This window comes from Rhynchophorus ferrugineus, unplaced genomic scaffold (assembly GCF_030347505.1).
Source record: "Rhynchophorus ferrugineus isolate W39M unplaced genomic scaffold, kcgeb_rfMv2 rfM6, whole genome shotgun sequence".
Lineage (NCBI taxonomy): Eukaryota > Metazoa > Arthropoda > Insecta > Coleoptera > Curculionidae > Rhynchophorus > Rhynchophorus ferrugineus.
In genome coordinates, this window is record NW_027472585.1 from 13,253,031 (window position 1) to 13,269,394 (window position 16,364).

Sequence of the window (16,364 nt, forward strand, 5' to 3'; positions counted from 1 at the left end):
ATGTGATTACTTTCATTCAATGTTGTATTGCAACGAATAAAGAAGATGAATAGATAAGAAGAAGAAGATGAAGATAATAAAGAAGATGTTTCCAAAGATTTATTACCATTCGGGATCACCATTCTAAATATATAAAGAATAAAAGAATTCTTGGATATATATTTTTTATATTATCTTAGTCTCCTTTAACCGACCAAGGATTTTTGGTCTACGGTCTACCAACTTAGACATAGTTCTAAAATACATTCGATATTACCCAGTCTGGTTACTGGCATAACTCAAGTGGTTAATTCTCATTGGATTTGTCACTATTTCCTAGACCACTGTGGCTACTAAGCCGACCCTTGGATATATTTAAAGGGAGTGTAGATATAGAGAATAGCAAAGCAGAAAAGAGAAATGAAAGAAAAATATACTAGAAATCAACTCAAGCGTTTAATATATTTGTGTTCGGTATTTGTATGGCAAGTATATTTAAATCAAGTTTAGTTATGACAACAAAAATACCTGAAGTACGTATACATTAGTTCGGAACGTTTCGATAAGTTAATTTCTAAGATATTGGTCCTGTAATAATCTGTAAAAAATGGGATAGGCTTATCTGGAAAATCCAATAGACCATGTTCATTAGAAGACCACTGGTTGAAACTGATAGATAGAAAACTGGTTGAAAATTACATAGTGTACCTAATACTAAAACGAAATGCAAATCTAAATTGGAACCTCATAAAAATATCCGATTAAATCAAATTAATATATGGATGAACGGATAAACGAAAATTATTAAAACACTTCGGGGAGATGAGGGGAACTGTTGCACCAAACACCGATTTTCGTCAGTATTTATTCGGTAAACGAAAGCTCTATTGGCTTAAGATAATTACATTAGCAACGATCGCACGAATTAGCTCTTACAATGAATCAGCAGGAAGATGGCGTCGGGGTCGCGCGGGGGCGCGGCGGGACGGTTAGAGCGAAGAGAATAACAGCTTTGTTTTTCCGACTCCGTTTCTAATCAGGGAGGGAAATTTTAAAATTCGCGTTTCGACTTCATTTTACCCATGAATTTTACGAAATTAGTCTAGATCAGCGTTTCTCTTTTTTGTTTTCCTACGTTTTCTGACTTCAGTTGTCTTTAATTAAATAAGTAATATATAAATATATATATATATATATATATATATATATATATATATATATATATATATATATATATATTATACATGCACCGCGCAGGCATTTTAAAAAATATGGTATCCATAAATTACATTTTATCTATAATTGTAACGTAAGACGCCTACAAAATAACTTAGAAGAAACGTTGATGTGTAGGAAGAGGAAATAGTCACAGGAATTTAAATCTGGCGAGTACGCTGAATATTAAATAAGTTCTAAGTTCAATATGCGGATTTTGATGTATTGAGGGTTTTTTTAATGACAACCTTATGGGTAGTATGTTATCTGAATATTTTCCTTTGAATAAACCCTTAATTTCAATTGTTGTGCATATATGTGAAGAAAGACTATTGGAATTATGATCAATAGAAGTAACTGTTGTAATTATATACCTATATATGTTAACACTGTATTATTCACTTGATATTTTTGGTTATTATATAGGTACAAAATTTTGTTTTTGTTTTGTTGCTCATAAATAATAACCTGTTAAAATCATTGTTCGTACGTCACCATTAACAGCTCAAAATTAGCATTCCAAATAAGAAAGTTAGATAGTTTATCTTATATTTTCTGGTTATTCTCCAGTTCTTGTTCGTAAAACTCAAAAGATCTTTAGAGAGCTACAGTCAGTATAAATAACTATAAATATAAATATTTTGAGAATCACAGTATGTCATATATTTATATAATATGATATAAAAATGACAGAAGTGCTTGACCGGTGATCAAGTTTGAGAGCATTCAAAAGATATCTTTCTTTATGTAACATGAAGGGTCAACTTAATAGAAAAAGCTTGACGAATGTTTTAGTTATCCACACCAATTACAAATTTGAATTTATTGCCAAGCTCGATTTAAAAGTTAATCTGGAACGGCGCAATAAAAACCTACCCTTCAGATAGAAATTCGCCTTGGAATTATTTCTGACACTGTAATGAATAACTTAAAATTGGAAATGCCTTATACCCCATATAAAATATTCCTTATTGGAATTAAGAACGAAGCCATTAAAAATGTAAAATAGCTGCCGGTATACGCGGTGTATTCGTAAACTACTTTCTTCGTTTTGTTAGAACGAGTAGAACTTGAAGCAAAATTTTAAATGCATTGAGAATTGTTTTATTTTAAGGGAATGAAGTGGCGGCTGAAAGTTCAACTGTATTTTCGTCCACCAGTTTTTCTTTGATCATCTTCTGAATTGCATTAGTTCTACCTAATCTTCCTTGGTAGTTTCTATATGGTATGGGTAACATTGCATTCATCTGAATACCCAGCCTCGGAGGCACATTTGGGAACATACGTGACTGATGACCTCACCAAAGATACACTTCAATGCCTTACAATATTACCATTATTTATAACGCCATTTCCTCAATTCTGATTGAATTTTTGACACGATATCCCATATTGCGTGTGTGCTTCTAGGATCATCGCTCAATTTCAGTATATCGTGCTCGCTGTTGTATTTGATGTACTGATTTGTTGCATTCTAGGATTATGCATTTCATGACAAGTCAGTCTGATTTTGACGAACTAATTGAAGTGGTTTTCTCCTTACAACTGTTAATAGATATGTAAAGAAAGCTCTAACGCACTAAATTTCTTTAATAAATAAACACTCACTACATATTTCAATCCTATTCTTGCTATTAGAATACTATTCGAAAACCAAAAGCACATAATTATATCCTATTTGATTTATATATCTTTATTTTAAACAATTTACGTTACCGAACAGATGAGTCAGTCAAAAAATACCTACATTTGTATGAAATATAAATCATGGTCTAAAATAAGGGATCTATAAGTATATATATTGAATTATTGCGCATTTATGTGAAGAAAGAATATTGGAATTGTGACCAATAGATGTAACTGTTGTAATTATATGCTTATATATGTTAATACTGTATTTTTCACTTAATATTTTTGGTTCTTGTATAGGTACAGAATATTGTTTTTTATTGTTGCTCATAACTTCAGAAAATATTCTCTTAATTAATGTATATTATCTTTACATTAATAATACATTACTATTACATTAATATGTAATGCTATTGGAAAATAATAACCTGTTAAAATAATTGTAACAGTAACAGCTCATAATTAGCTTTTAAAATCGGATAATTAGATAGTTTATCTTAAATTTTCTGGGTATTTTCCAGTTCTTGTTCATAGAAATGAAAATATTTTTAGAGATCTACAACATTATGAAACATAAATGATGGTATATATATATATATATATATATATATATATATATATATATATATATATATATATATACTGAATTGTTTACAAATGGTGATTTCTGCCTAATACAAATTAGACTATAACGAGCATGCATAAAGCTGAAACAGTTGAACCGTGTAACTTTGATATATCCCATCTCTGTTACCGATCGCTGCAATTACAACTAGCCATAGCATAATGCAGATATCCGAGCATTGCAGATTAGTTTATTCAATTTTGTGAATTATACCAGCGTAGTTTTGTTTGTTTTATTTAGACTAAAAAAGTATGTCATAACGTTTAATAATGTTTAATCAGGATATGTGGCATTAAGTCATACAGCTTAACCCATTAAAAAATAATAGTGTTACGTCCTTGACCTTGCACAAAAAGGACTTGACTAATTAATTAATTTAAGACAGTCTGATATACAAAATCGCCCCTATTAACTATATAAGTTATATTTTGAATAAATTTGTGTTTATGCAGACACAAATTGTCAATGTTGCCGAAACAAACAGAAAATCTATTTGAACACCACTTATATTAACATTTTAAAATACACGTGCAGTTATTGAAACAGTGAATGCGTTACTTTAGTTGCATTAGCAAAAACGCATTAAGAAAAACCTGCAAAGTGCAGAGAAGTAAAACTTAAAGCCTGTTAGGATGGTTTAAAACTATAGAATCAACAGTAGTTATATAACCGTTATTAAACATGACTCATTGCTCATACAGGTATATATTGATTTTTACGACACTCATTATAGTATTGCTAAAAATAATTTAATGTGATTTCATGTAATCCATATTACTGCATAAAACCTTAAAAGTTTGTTTGTTAGCAACAAAGTTAGTTTACAGATAACGAAGTTTAAAATACGGATCATGAACATAATAAAATAATAATATTTCTTTTAAAAAGCAAGTCCTTAACACAATATTTTACTTCAAATAATAATTTTGGTGTTTTTCAGCTCGGTGCACTTTTTTGATCATTCGTAACCCAAGTGTTAGATCGACTCCTGCCCTCCTATCTCTTGTTGAAATAGTATCAAAATCAGGTCATGTATGGTGCTTTCGTTGGGTATGCAACTCTCTCAGTACCAAAATTTTATCAGGTATATTACTGGAAAGTCAAACATATCAACTGATGAAGCAACAAAGGGTTGTAACATTTCAGTTTGTTGTTTTTACATTCTATGGAAATATAAACACAATGTAAAACAAAAACTTTCATTATACCATTTATAATGTATTTAATTCTTTTGATATCCGATTAGTTTTCAACTTGAGATACATTTTGTGGAAAAACAACGTTGTTTATTTTTGTAAATATTTTGTAGACATAGAGCTAGATCCACTTACAAAATTTTTCGTAGTCTCCTTCGCCATGCATGTCTAATTTATGTGCAATTTTATGTCTATATATAATTATATAAATATTTTGGCAATTGAATCTCCTGACCTTTTAAAAGTAATATTTAAGAATAAAAAATGTCGGATGAAAAATAGAAGGAAATTATTACAATATTGTAGTTATATTTTATATATATATAAATACATATATATTTTGTCAATTGAATCTCCTGATCATACTCATATATAATTACTGTCTTATTTTATTAAACTATTAGAAAAGCTAGAAACTAGCTATTTTCCAAATTACATAGAAAAGAGCTTATAAAAGTAGTATTTAAGAATAAAAAATATCGGATGAAAAATAGAAAAAAATATTACATAAAAGTAACGACATAATATCATCATATTAAGCGACGGACCAGGGGTAATTGATAGTATAAAATAGAATACAAACAAAAAAATTAACGAGACAATTATGTCATTTATGTTAGGGGCCATCGTCGCCATCGCCATCGCGGCCAAAAATGAAACATAATTAAATATATTTTTGTCGGTCGCTTCGTTTAAAATGCCGTGACATTTTTCCGCCATTAACTTTACGATGAGTTTATAAAAACCCACTGTTAGCATTTACAGTTTTCCCGTTGTGCGAGCCTAAATTTTTCGCATGCAAAATAGCATTCGTTTTGCCCGTGCCACGCTGAAAAAAGGCGTCCGAAGATTTAATGAATGCTCGGTTCACAGGTCTCGTGTTTGACGATTTTTTTTTCGAAAACGTTAATTTAATTGAAGAGTTAATATTTATCAAAGGGAATGATGTTTTTACGCTTTTGCTAAACGCTCCGCGTTGATTAAAATACGATAAGATTTACTGGGAGATGGTTTAAATTAGATTAAGAGACGATTTATCAAATATCATTTCATTTTAACAGTGCTAATAATTGATATTAGTACATAATTACCGATCAAGTTGTTTAAACAGAAATCTGTCAGAACTGAAAATATTTTATATATTATATTATATTTCTCACATTTTTTTTCATTTTAAAAAGACATTTATTGAGAAATACTGGCCCGTAATATTCTACAACTTTTGCCCATCATCGAAAGAACGATGTTGCTTTGACAACAATACAATCATCAATTAATGTTGCACTGCATATCTGTCAAGCCAAGCCGCAAAAGGATGATAGCGTTTGTTACTGCAGTTTGTTGAATCGACGTCCATATACATCTTCAATATCATTTCTATTCAGCTTTAATACCTCATAGGATACTACACACCTTGTTGACCCTACCATATATATAGCGAGATTTTCAGACCATAACTATTGCATTTTGGTATCAATTTTGATGGATCTTCTGGGCTAACCCATGGTTTTTTCACTTGAGGTTGTCATAACTAATCCATTTTTCATCCCCAGTCACAATGCGCCACAAAAATCTTTTCATTTTTGGTCTAGAAAACAATGAAACTAGCCCTATGGAAATCATGTATTCACTCTTCTGCTATTTGAAAGTTCTTCGAAAGATTCAGCTGGATTTTCATCAAATATGTTTTGCATTTCATTGTCGTCAAACTTGTTTGTTCCTCCAGGTCAGTCCTTATTATTTACAATAAAGTTATTACTTTAATTATATTGAAATGAAAATCGAAAATTGGGACATGATGAAGCTGTATCACCGTAAGTTTTTAAAAGCGGTCAAAACTATAAAGATTGATCAACACTGGTGAAATTATTCCCTAATTCTGCTTATGGATTAATGATAACTATGACAATATCTCATTACGACAAGTATTTTAACATATTGATTGGCTATAAAAAAATTACATATAATTTATTTGGTTAAAAAAATATTATCTAAATACAAAGATCGCCTTCATTTAATTATAATCTAATTAGGCTGATACATATTCGAAACAAATAGTGTGTTTTAAAATTATGAATATTTAAAACTACTAAATATTTAACGAAATATAAATTGTCTATATATTTCATTCTTCCTTCAAATTTGATGGATTTACTTAAAGCCCTCTGTATGCTACATTTACATTTTATTGTAACTGGAGTCAGAAAAGAACCCAATTAGAATATGTTGAAATAGCAAATGTTGAACCGGACATTGAAGAATAATTGCTTTTAATGATATTTATTTTCTTAGCGTTTGAAACCTCTTTAATACCAATATTACTGAACTTCTTAGTATTATAACTATTTTTCATTACTATATCCCAGTAAATAAATTTTTATTTCTCAAAAAAAGGATACAGTAGCTTTAGTTTCAGAGATATATTTTAGGATTATTTCATGTTGATATTTTCGGTTTGTTTTATTTAACGGTCAAAATATAAATAAACTAGCTCCTTTTAAGTTATAAGTCTTGGTATTATGGTTACAACTATGAATTTAAAAGTTTTGTGTAGCAGTTGGTGCACCTTAACTTCTTTAGTAACATTTTAAAGAATAAAACTAGTTACATGAAATTGGGTGTGAAAACATATCATATAATTTATAAGTAGAAGTGAAAGAAAAGTCTGGTCAGTTGACAGATACATACTTTATAGTAAGATATAGAATAGAATAAGACATTATACACAGGACGTTACTTATTGAAGAGGTTTTCTGCATTTTTTGTATTTAATAATTATTATCAGAAGTATAAATATAAAATATGGAATAATTATATTACGAAAATAAACTGATTTCTTAAATATTCAAGCACCATAAACTACATGAGCGGCCTTTTTTGAACAATTTAGAATATAAATATTACTAAATTAATTGCTATGTTATACTTAAATATTTTAGGTGAATACCAATAAATATCTTTATATTATCATGTCAGACAAGAAGTAGATCATATCAGATTCAAAATTACAAACTTAAAGCCCAGCTCAGATAAATAAAAAATATTGGCCTTAGATAAAATAAACGGTAATTATCAATATTTATTGTTACGTAACCAACCAAGAAGTGCCAGGAAACCTTCAGATCAAACAGACTTGTATAATGTACGATGTTGCATGATTTTATGTAGTGTATGTTAATATTTAGTGTTATTATTTAATTTTAATTTGGGAATACTGATATGCCGCACTCGAATTGCTTGTTTACTAGAGAAAGTATAACAATGCAATAGAAATAAATTAGTTTGTGAATTAAGATTGTAGTAACAATGTGTAATATAAAATAATAAATAGATTATGTAACAAAATCTAAAGCTAATAAATATTGTTGTTTGTGAATATTGTTTAATGTTAGCCCTAGCTTTACAAATGTTAGTTTTACTACATATTCGCAATCTCTATTTCCTAACTATAATGTTGTGGCGACCGCCACGACCCTTTAGGCCACCACCAATTCACCATCAACAACTACAAAGGTTGGCAACGCCGGTGGATTGGTACCATGCAAGTTCCAGGGTATAAAAGACCATCACGTCAACGTCTCGCTCTCTTTTCTTATCACCTTCCCCCTGTAACAGTACCACTTCCACAGCGCTACCGTACTTCCTCTACTTAACCTAATATCCTGCCAATTCTCCCATCGACCACATGTATCAATCGTAAGTTAAAATAAACAACTTTGATTTAACCAATGTTTTTAGTTCCCGTGCAAATTCCTTCCAAAAATAGTAGTGAGTGTTCTGATAAATAATCGCAGCGGCAGCCACGCATTTTGACCGACTGACCGACCGGACGAACATTCCTACAATTGGTGACCCCGACGTGATCAAAGTGCCTAACAGGTAAATCAACTCAACATAAGCCACTCGACAGGTGCTTGACACATACATGGAAGGATAGCACGAGGAACGGAACCCATCAACATCACGTGGTCGACGACATCCCACGAGACTAGCCTGATGGACGAAAACCACAGAAGCCCATCATGTATACCAGCAACACATGAACACCCTGGCATCGCGAAACGGGACACGTAACCCACTTATAGGTCCTCTCAAACAAAGCTAAACGCCCCAAGACGAACGACGTCCTGCTACAACTCCGATGGCAGCTGATCCCGTAAAACTCCTCGCTCAGGTTGGGATCCCTATCTCATCAGCAGTCCCCGGGCGTTTGTTTGCGTGATTGCGGGTGCATTCCGGAACTTGCACCTCATATAGGTACGTTCCACGGCTGTTCCACTAGGAGGGGAGTTATGTGGCGACCGCCACGACCCTTTAGGCCACCACCAATTCACCATCAACAACTATAAAGGTTGGCAACGCCGGTGGATTGGTACCATGCAAGTTCCAGGGTATAAAAGACCATCACGTCGACGTCTCGCTCTCTTTTCTTATCACCTTCCCCCTGTAACAGTACCACTTCCACAGCGCTACCGTACTTCCTCTACTTAACCTAATATCCTGTCAATTCTCCCATCGACCACATGTATCAATCATAAGTTAAAATAAACAACTTTGATTTAACCAATGTTTTTAGTTTCCGTGCAAATTCCTTCCAAAAATAGTAGTGAGTGTTCTGATAAATAATCGCAGCGGCAGCCACACATTTCGACCGACTGACCGACCCGACGAACATTCCTACAATGTATATAAAAATTATTCATTCTATTCCACCACCCTGTACATATTCGAATAAAACCCACCCCGTATCAGCGAGGAACATAACTAAACCATTCACATCTGACGTTTACTATTCCACGGGCCGTCCCCAGCCCCGTCTAATCACGAATCTGCGTGCGTGCCAAAACAAAACGCGTCAAGATTCCTGCGTACATTCGCAAATGTGGGCAACGGGCAGGGCCCAAGGCGACCCTAAAGAGGCGAGAAGAGACCGGCACGGCTCTCGCTGGGACCGGAGCGGCGAGGGTGCAACAACGACCAGACTACCGACACAATTGCCAATCGATCCTCCGGAGAGGGCTACGTGTTCCCGAATAATGTAATTATGCTCCCGAAATATAATACCGTTGCCGCTGCATGAACTTGTACAATTTTATGTTGGCGATGTATATCGCCTCGACACACTCGGTCTGAGTTTTTCGACTGGTCGTTCGTTGCTCTGTTTTCAAAAGTACTTCATTGATTTTTTACTGAATAAGTTTTTCATTGAATGAATATGTAAAAATAACTGGATATGTTCATTTTTATATAACAGGTCATTTGAAAAGTCACCGGCCTACTATAGTAAATCAAATTTTTTTAGCAAAATTGTTTTTCTTTAATTCAATATAATTCGCTTCAAGGGTGGCCAAAATCCACTGATTATAGCAACCCTTAAATTTTTTTATGCCATTTTTGTAGTACGATTTATCCTTTGCTTCAAAATAGGCCTCAGTTTCGGCAAGCACCTCTTCATTCGACGAAAGTTCCTTCCCAGCGAGCTTTCTTTTGATATCTGAGAACAGGAAATAGCCGATCTGGGCCAGATCTGGAGAATACGGTGGACGAGGAAGCAACTGGAAGCCCAATTCATGGATGTTTGCCATCGTTTTCACTGACTTGTGACACGGTGTATTGTCTTGGTGATGCAGCACTTTCTTTTTCTTCAAATGCGGCCGTTTTTCGGCGACTTCGTTCTTCTAACAGTCCAATAAGGCTATGTAATAGTCGCTGTTGATGGTCCTTTCTTTTTCAAGGTTGTCAATGAAAATTATTCTATGCGCATCCCAAAACACAGACGCCATAAACTTGCCAGCCTACTGTTGCGTTTTCCTACGCTTTGGAGCGGGTTCGTCCTGTGCAATCCGCTCGGATAACTGTCGAATGGACTTCAGAATGTAATGGTGGAGCCATGTTTCATCCATTGTCACATATCCATGCAAAAACTCGGGTTTATTACGCTTGATCATCTTCAAACACTGATCCGAATCATCAGCTCATCGTTCTTTTTAGTCAAAAGTGACCTCCCACGGCATCCACTTTGCATAGAGCTATTTCATACCCAAATATTCCTGAATAATATGATGTACACGTTCAGTTGTTATTTTTAAAGTGTCTGCTATTTCACATAATTTCAATTTACGGTAATCCAAAATCACTTTGTGGATTTTTAAAATATTTTCATTGGTTGTTGGTTGGTTGAGCGTTTCTCACAATAGTAAAAGTTGCTTTACTCAAAATGCTTTAATTCACAAACTAATGATCCGAGAGCTGTCAAGTTTTGAGTATCTTTTGAGGGTTATGGCTAACTAAAACATATGGGTTTAATTCTAGTAGCGCCATCTATGTGTCAGGCCGGGGACTTTTCAATTGACCTGTTATCGTATCCAATTTTGATCTTTTACGAAAATTAAATAACCGATTTCAGATTACGCTTACAAAACACAAGGATTTCAGTACGAGTACAACAAAAATATTCAATATTTATATATACTAGTGATCCCCCATTGGTCGAAATTCGATCACAAGTTAATCATGTTTCTCATATAGAGTAAACAAAGTAATTTAAAAAATTATATGTTTTCCAATAAAATTTGTTTTGACAATATTTTAACATTAGATCTTAAATATATTAGATATTTAATATTTATAAAGCAAAACAAGTATAAGTCTGTATATTAAAACATATTAACATATATGTAAACTATCTCTAAAACTAACACTCACTAAACATTTTCAAATGGCATTTAATTAAATATGATTTTCATGGAGTTTCAATAATCAACAAAGTAAGTGTAAATTATTACACCACGGAACATTATAACAAAGTATCATAAGTAAGATTATTTTCAGAACTGTAACAACTTCAGAGCTGTAGGTATATATGAGTTTTCTTTACTTTTGTGTTATAAAAATAAATTGGAGTAATAAATGCTTTAATACATGCATACTAAAACAGGAATAAATTAATAAAATAATTATAAAATTATTATTTGACTCTAACATATATATTAAAACAATAATAAAAACAATTAGGCATTATTATAATTTTTTTCAACCCAGTAATGGAAAACTCAATAATCAAATGAACTACTGAGTTTTCAAAGCTTAGGTCTATAAAATCAGTAATTAATATAATTGATAAAAAGTTCAAAGAATCCATTTTCATATAGTCACATTTTATTGCATTAATGATTATTAATTATTAAGACCTTTAATATTTATCAACACTTTAAAATGTTTACCTAATTAATGTTAGTGATTTCTTCTATTTGTCATGTGTTCCATATATGCAAATTATATTTTTGGTTTAATTTTAACTGCGTATTTTCATTACTTTATTTACTTATTCATAAAATCTTTATATTTTATCTATATATTTCTCACTTAAAATATATATTTAAAAGCAATACGTTCTTTGCTTATTTAATTTGGTCTTCGATCTTTATAATAGTACCTGTATATTCTTCCGTGCCAGTAAATTTACGTTAAACATTGAGTTAAAGCAGCTATCTTTTATATAGCATTCTAGAATCCTCGGTCTTTGAGGAAACTCATCCTTAATTTGTTTTCTATGGCTTTTATTTGTCTACTCATAGCTACTTTTGTTTTGTATCTCACATGGCAACTATCAACTCAACTGCTAATATTATTTAATTACATAACAGCAAGCAAGCCAACTAACAAATAGGGTCTATAATTACACTAAAATATTAGAAATGTTATATAACAATTTAAAACTTCATTTTAATCTAAATACGAAAACTTATACTATCAAACTTAATAAAAAAACTATTTAAATAATATACAATAATACGAAAATAATCTTATGAATATTGTCAAAGCATAAAAACTTACTATAATTACCAACACAGCATGGCTTCATTGACTACGTATTGTTAGATATTTAAGTGTAACGTTTATAGACTCATTAACTGTTTGGATTTGCTTGAGGTTTCGCTCTTTTTAAAGGGACAAGTGTCTATAAATATAAAATAGTCGCAGAAATTAGTATACAACGCCAGTTACATCACATATGTAAGAGATATGTAAAAATATAAACTATTCAATTATTCAGTTAAAACCTACTATGACATATTAGAAGTATTACTACGGCGGTACATATATTAAAATTGGAACGATACAGGGAAGATTAGCATGGCCTTTGCGCAAGGATGATCCGAAAAATCGTGGAGCGTTCCACATTTTTATATTTATAAAGCAATGACGCTACGCAAACTGGAGTATGGCGGCCAACGCTTCATCTCCGCTGCCCCCTCATACTTAACTAGATTGAACCCAATCCACAACTCTTTGAATCGCCCTGGGAGCCTTTTACACTAGTTCAGTAGACAGCTTACTCTGCGAAATAGAAGCCCCTTCCCTGGAGACCAGACGTAAACTGCTTTTGATTAAATATGCGAGCTCCTTGAGAGTTAAATCAAGGCTGTCAATGATAAAAACAAAATACGGTGCCGTGTCGGTGTCGTGTCGGTGCCGGCAGATGTGAAAACGCCATTTGGCTTATTACAATTTCTCTACCTCTATTTATAAAAGATTAATAATCACAGTGGAAGAATATTCAAAATAGAGGGCGAAAAATAATATGGAAATCAAAAAATCTCAGTTAGCAAAAGTTCTCAGTTACACCGAGCATGATAAAAACATCGTATATGCTGAAATATGAGCTGACGATGATATGGCGGGATTCCCAAAGGTTTTTGGCCTGATTGTTGCGAACGGAATTTCCTTATTTCCGTCAACCTACATTCTCCCTCATAAATACCCAAACAGGAAAAGTTGCTTTTTCTTTCCAATCTGAATAATAGTTCCCCGACCCCCACCAGCGAGGCAATCGCCCCTATTGACTATCAAAATTATCTCGTTTTGTTTCCCCTGCCCTGCCAGATTAAGCAGTTTAATCAATAAGGTCCAAAGTTTTCAGTAAAATCGTGACAAAACTTCGACTATAATTTATACAATTACAGTTTTCCAAAGTAGTAGGGAAAAAAGTTTTTAAAGTTGCCTCGCAATCGATAAGAAAGTTTTGTAACAATTGCTGCGATACATTGTCGAGATTTATTGTCTTCTTTGATATCAGAAGTCGAAAGCAACTTAATAATAATGATGTCTGTTGGCTGCTGTGAGATATAACAAAGGACAAAAAAACTTGCTTTTATTCAGTTTGCTTAGAAAAATCTCCATTTTTCCATTATTGCAGAAAAATATTTAAAAAATTCGTAGAATGCGGCCGTTATACTAGTTTATTAAATAAGGAATTCCATTGCTTTCTACATCCACAAAACATTCAAATATAAAGGTAATTCTATTTCTTTTAATATGAAATTATTAATTGCATGTTAATAGTATTCAGTAATTATTTTTTCCTTTTCTTTTCTAAAGTTGGTACGTGAATTAATATGTACATCTCCGTCTCAGTCAATCCGTCAATTATCTCCGTCGTTTCCTCTCTCTCTCAATTTATATAGGAAAGGGTTATTTTCATCTGACATCACGAATTGACAAAAACAGTCGAACCGTGCATTTGTCCGTAAAATAGTAATTACTATCTTTTTGTCTATCGACTGTTTCAACTGTTTTCGGTCGATAGTTCCCAATGCTATATATATATATATATATATATATATATATATATATATATATATATATATATATATATATGACTGAAAATATATCAGAGCCTTATTATGAATGATTTACCTCCACTTCACCACATCCGTCGAGACGTTTGTTTCATCGTACCTCATTAAAAAATATAAAAGCAGATGTCCAAGTAGAGCTACGTGCCAAAGTTGGAATAAAATGTAGCATAAAACTAAGCAGAGAAAAAGCGCTGGAAACATTCCTAACGAAGTTTTATGGGACATCTTATGTAGTGCTTAAACTTACACACGCCCTCTGTTATGACCAAGAAAAATAAAAACGTCCTCTAGAATAATTTGAGTTATAGGGCGAGCGCAGATAACGGACTTTATAGTATCATGCGGGTATCTCGTCTGGCCTTTTACAGTTGTGGAATTTTATTGCAAACAGTTCTCTTGCCATAATTGCGGAAGAAACGGCGGATACTAAAACGTATCAGTCATTAATACGCAGACAGTTGCTTAAAACTACACAAAACTCAATCATAAACATTTTACGAAATATTCTGCCATCTTGTGTATTTAAACACACATAGTCTTTTAAATATAATTACGATTTTTGATGTGTGTAAAGACGGATATACGTTGTACTAAAATATGGTATAAGTATATTCAAAAGCAGCAGCAGTAAACTCACGTTATCTCAATGTAGCCGCATCAACTCTGAGTTCTAGTTTATTCTGGCTTTGACGTACAATAAATTTCAAATATTTATAAAACAATTAAACTGTTAAATATACAAAAGTATAATATTAAATAAAAAAATGCTTTTATAAAATATAATTTATTTTAACATTACAGTGCATCTAATGCATATGTTATCAAAGGATATATAACTACAATTAATTGTACAGTTATGACAGTTTGTTGGTTTGTAGGGCTGTGTTTTATTATATTTATGGTGATTTTTTTTCATTTCAATCTTGATAGAAAAGCAATATCTTATATTTCCCTTTCTGTAAATTATATTATGCATTATTCTATGCTTTCTATTTATATTTGTATGCTTTCTTTTTATTCCTATGCTATTTTATTATTCGATATAATTTTGATGATAATCTAAACACGAAAACGTAGAAAAAAGCTAAACACACTGTTCTTTCCTTCTGCACTCAGGAAATAACGCCTAAAGTAAAAAAAACAAACGCAGCATAACGGTTGCTTGGTCAATATATTTGGTGGTGGGCTAAAACGAAACTGTTATATAGCGCCATTAAAATTTGTTTAGTATTTAACGACTCGAAGTGGCGAATGATGTATGGACACAAGTGTCGCAGTTTAAATTGTTATCAAAAGTGATTTGGACGTGCTCAAAGCTACCCAGTCCTCAACTTTTTTGAATTCATCCTTTGAGAAATATTATTAATCTATAAATTCATGCCAAAAGCATCGATAGTTCAGCCTGCAAAGGCAGACTGAGTTTGCTGTCAACTAATATAATCTACTGGGAGTTGTACGAAGTTTACAGTTCAAGGTGTATTATGACACAGCAGATATCTCTTGTCGTTTCTTTAAAAGGTATGTGTTATATAGCACAATTTATACCACATTGCATGTTCTAAGAAGTCGGTCTAGTGCTTGTTGATATGATGTAACAAGTGATGTGTTCAATCAGGATGTCTAAGTCAGTTTAGGATTGATTCGGCAATTCTCGTTGCTTTGCCAATTCAACAAATCGCGATTAATTTTCCTTAAAATAAAATATTTAGTATATAACAGTATCCTGTATAACCCCGTTTTAATTTCGGTTCTTAGATCAGAAATATTAATGACAATTAATAGCGATATTCCATATAGGTTTCGGTTAATGACTAGCATTCAACATCGTCTTCTATCTTCGACCTTTGTCTTGTTAATTGAAATTTGTACTAAATGTAAATTTGAAAATTAGTGCCCACTAAATATAAATATAAATCTCATGAATATTCAAACGCTTTTATGATCTGATAGGCTTATTTATCATTCAGATATCACAGGATTCCACGTAGGTATTGTAAGTTCAACATTTGTTCAGAAAGATATACTGTTGTATTTTTTGAGTCTTCAGGAAACTTTTTCTTAATTGAAAAGAACAACAGA

General features: G+C 32.2%; 1 non-coding gene across 1 annotated transcript; it reads left to right on the top strand.

Annotated features, from left to right (window-relative positions):
• Positions 1-12,726: 12,726 nt before the first annotated feature.
• On the top strand, positions 12,727-12,832 carry LOC143199217 (U6 spliceosomal RNA). Its single transcript, XR_013006390.1, has one exon. It is a non-coding gene; the product is annotated as a U6 spliceosomal RNA (small nuclear RNA).
• Positions 12,833-16,364: the final 3,532 nt, after the last annotated feature.